A 4889-nucleotide genomic window follows, 5' to 3' on the forward strand; every position below is an offset into this window, starting at 1 on the left:
CAGGCATGGTGAGGTGTAATGATGTGGGACAGGTATGGTGAGGTGTAATGATGTAGGACAGGTATGTAGAGGTGTAATGATGTAGGACAGGTATGGTGAGGTGCAATGATATAGGACAGGTATGTAGAGGTATAATGATGTAGGACAGGTATGGTGAGGTGTACTGATGTGGTGAGGTGTAATGATGGGGACAGGTATGGTGAGGTGTAATGATGTAGGACAAGTATGGTGAGGTGTAATGATGGGGGACAGGTATGTAGAGGTGTAATGATGGGGGACAGGTATGTAGAGGTGTAATGATGGGGGACAGGTATGTAGAGGTGTAATGATGGGGGACAGGTATGTAGAGGTGTAATGATGGGGGACAGGTATGGTGAGGTGTAATGATGTGGGATTTGTATGTAGAGGTATAATGATGTAGGACAGGTATGGTGAGGTGTACTGTTGTGGACAGGTATGGTGAGGTGTAATGATGGGGACAGGTATGGTGAGGTGTAATGATGTAGGACAAGTATGGTGAGGTGTAATGATGGGGGACAGGTATGTAGAGGTGTAATGATGGGGGACAGGTATGTAGAGGTGTAATGATGGGGGACAGGTATGGTGAGGTGTAATGATGGGGGACAGGTATGGTGAGGTGTAATGATGTGGGATTTGTATGTAGAGGTGTTATGATGTTGGACAGGTATGTACAGGTGTAATGATGTGGGACAGGTATGGTGAGGTGTAATGATGTGGGACAGGTATGGTGAGGTGTAATGATGGGGACAGGTACGGTGAGGTGTAATGATGTAGGACAGGTATGGTGAGGTGTAATGATGGGGACAGGTATGGTGAGGTGTAATGATGTGGGACAGGTATGGTGAGGTGTAATGATGGGGACAGGCACGGTGAGGTGTAATGATGTAGGATAGGTATGGTGAGGTGTAATGATGAGGACAGGTACGGTGAGGTGTAATGATGTGGGACAGGTATGTAGAGGTGTAATGATGTGGGACAGGTATGTAGAGGTGTAATGATGTGGGACAGGTACGGTGAGGTGTAATGATGTGGGATAGGTATGTAGAGGTGTAATGATGTGAGACAGGTATGGTGAGGTGTAATGATGTGGGACAGTATGGTGAGGTGTAATGATGTGGGACAGGTATGGTGAGGTGTAATGATGTGGGATAGGTATGGTGAGGTGTAATGATGTGGCACAGTATGGTGAGGTGTAATGATGTAGGACAGATACGGTGAGGTGTAATGATGTGGGACAGGTATGGTGAGGTGTAATGATGGGGGACAGGTATGGTGAGGTATAATGATGTGGGACAGGTATGGTGAGGTGTAATGATGGGGGACAAGTATGGTGAGGTGTAATGATGTGGGATAGGTATGGTGAGGTGTAATGATGTTGCACAGTATGGTGACGTGTAATGATGTAGGACAGATACGGTGAGGTGTAATGATGTGGGACAAGTATGGTGAGGTGTAATGATGTGGGACAGGTATGTAGAGGTGTAATGATGTGGGACAGGTATGTGAGGTGTAATGATGTGGGACAGGTATGGTGAGGTGTAATGATGTGGGATAGGTATGGTGAGGTGTAATGATGTGGGACAGTATGGTGAGGTGTAATGATGTGGGAAAGGTATGGTGAGGTGTAATGATGTAGGACAGGTATGGTGAGGTGTAATGATGTGGGACAGTATGGTGAGTTGTAATGATGTGGGACAGGTATGGTGAGGTGTAATGATGGGTACAGGTATGGTGAGGTGTAATGATGTGGGATAGGTATGGTGAGGTGTAATGATGTGGGACAGTATGGTGAGGTGTAAAGATGTGGGACAGGTATGGTGAGGTGTAATGATGTAGGACAGGTACGGTGAGGTGTAATGATGTGGGACAGTATGGTGAGGTGTAATGATGTGGGACAGGTATGGTGAGGTGTAATGATGGGTAACAGGAATGGTGAGGTGTAATGATGGGGGACAGGTATGGAGAATTTTAATGATGGGGACAGGTATGGTGAGGTGTAATGATGTGGGACAGGTATGGTGAGGTGTAATGATGTGGGACTGGTATAGTGAGGTGTAATGATGTGGGACAGGCATGGTGAGGTGTAATGATGTGGGACAGGTATGGTGAGGTGTAATGATGTAGGACTGGTATGTAGAGGTGTAATGATGTAGGACAGGTATGGTGAGGTGTAATGATATAGGACAGGTATGTAGAGGTATAATGATGTAGGACAGGTATGGTGAGGTGTACTGATGTGGACAGGTATGGTGAGGTGTAATGATGGGGACAGGTATGTAGAGGTGTAATGATGTAGGACAGGTATGTAGAGGTGTAATGATGTGGGACAGGTACGTAGAGGTGGAATGATGTGGGACAGGTATGTTGAGGTGTAATGATGTAGGACAGGTATGGTGAGGTGTAATGATATAGGACAGGTATGTAGAGGTATAATGATGTAGGACAGGTATGTAGAGGTATAATGATGTAGGACAGGTATGGTGAGGTGTAAGGATGGGGACAGGTATGGTGAGGTGTAATGATGTAGGACAGGTATGGTGAGGTGTAATGATGTGGGACAGGTATGGTGAGGTGTAATGATGTGGGACAGGTATGATGTGGAACAGGCATGGTGAGGTGTAATGATGTGGGACAGGTATGGTGAGGTGTAATGATGTAGGACAGGTATGTAGAGGTGTAATGATGTAGGACAGGTGTGGTGAAGTGTAATGATGTAGGACAGGTATGGTGAGGTGTAATGATATAGGACAGGTATGTAGAGGTATAATGATGTAGGACAGGTATGGTGAGGTGTACTGATGTGGACAGGTGTGGTGAGGTGTAATGATGGGGGACAGGTATGGTGAGGTGTAATGATGTAGGACAAGTATGGTGAGGTGTAATGATGGGGACAGGTATGTAGAGGTGTAATGATGGGGACAGGTATGGTGAGGTATAATGATGTGGGACAGGTATGTAGAGGTGTAATGATGTGGGACAGGTATGTAGAGTTGTAATGATGGGGGACAGGTGTGTAGAGGTGTAGTGATGGGGGACACGTATGTAGAGGTGTAATGATGGGGGACAGGTATGTAGAGGTGTAATGATGGGGGACAGGTATGTAGAGGTGTAATGATGGGGGACAGGTATGGTGAGGTGTAATGATGTGGGATTTGTATGTAGAGGTATAATGATGTAGGACAGGTATGGTGGGGTGTACTGTTGTCGACAGGTATGGTGAGGTATAATGATGGGGACAGCTATGGTGAGGTGTAATGATGTAGGACAAGTATGGTGAGGTGTAATGATGGGGGACAGGTATGGTGAGGTGTAATGATGGGGGACAGGTATGTAGAGGTGTAATGATGGGGGACAGGTATGGTGAGGTGTAATGATGGGAGATAGGTATGGTGAGGTGTAATGATGTGGGATTTGTATGTAGAGGTGTAATGATGTTGGACAGGTATGTACAGGTGTAATGATGTGTGACAGGTATGGTGAGGTGTAATGATGTGGGACAGGTATGGTGAGGTGTAATGATGGGGACACGTACGGTGAGGTGTAATGATGTAGGACAGGTATGGTGAGGTGTAATGATGGGGACAGGTATGGTGAGGTGTAATGATGTGGGACAGGTATGGTGAGGTGTAATGATGGGGACAGGCACGGAGAGATTTAATGATGTAGGACAGGTATGGTGAAGTGTAATGATGGGGAGAGGTACGGTGAGGTGTAATGATGTGGAACAGGTATGTAGAGGTGTAATGATGTGGAACAGGTACGGTGAGGTGTGATGATGTGGGATAGGTATGTAGAGGTGTAATGATGTGGGACAGGTATGGTGAGGTGTAATGATGTGGGACAGTATGGTGAGGTGTAATGATGAGGGACAGGTATGGTGAGGTGTAATGATGTGGGATAGGTATGGTGAGGTGTAATGATGTGGCACAGTATGGTGAGGTGTAATGATGTAGGACAGGTATGGTGAGGTGTAATGATGTAGGACAGGTATGGTGAGGTGTAATGATGGAGACAGGTATGTAGAGGTGTAATGATGTGGGATAGGTATGGTGAGGTGTAATGATGTGGCACAGTATGGTGAGGTGTAATGATGTAGGACAGATACGGTGAGGTGTAATGATGTGGGACAGGTATGGTGAGGTGTAATGATGGGGGACAGGTATGGTGAGGTATAATGATGTGGGACAGGTATGGTGAGGTGTAATGATGGGGGACAAGTATGGTGAGGTGTAATGATGTGGGATAGGTATGGTGAGGTGTAATTTTGTGGCACAGTATGGTGAGGTGTAATGATGCAGGGACAGATACGGTGAGGTGTAATGATGTGGGACAGGTATGGTGAGGTGTAATGATGTGGGACAGGTATGTAGAGGTGTAATGATGTGGGACAGGTATGGTGAGGTGTAATGATGTGGGACAAGTATGGTGAGGTGTAATGATGTGGGATAGGTATGGTGAGGTGTAATGATGTGGGACAGTATGGTGAGGTGTAATGATGTGGGACAGGTATGGTGAGGTGTAATGATGTAGGACAGGTATGGTGATGTGTAATGATGTGGGACAGTATGGTGAGGTGCAATGATGTGGGACAGGTATGGTGAGGTGTAATGATGGGTACAGGTATGGTGAGGTGTAATGATGTGGGATAGGTATGGTGAGGTGTAATGATGTGGGACAGTATGGTGAGGTGTAAAGATGTGGGACAGGTATGGTGAGGTGTAATGATGTAGGACAGGTACGGTGTGGTGTAATGATGTGGGACAGTATGGTGAGGTGTAATGATGTGGGACAGGTATGGTGAGGTGTAATGATGGGTACAGGAATGGTGAGGTGTAATGATGGGGGACAGGTATGGTGAGGTGTAATGA

Source organism: Pseudophryne corroboree (assembly GCF_028390025.1).
Source record: "Pseudophryne corroboree isolate aPseCor3 chromosome 10 unlocalized genomic scaffold, aPseCor3.hap2 SUPER_10_unloc_3, whole genome shotgun sequence".
In the NCBI taxonomy this organism is placed as follows: Eukaryota; Metazoa; Chordata; class Amphibia; order Anura; family Myobatrachidae; genus Pseudophryne; species Pseudophryne corroboree.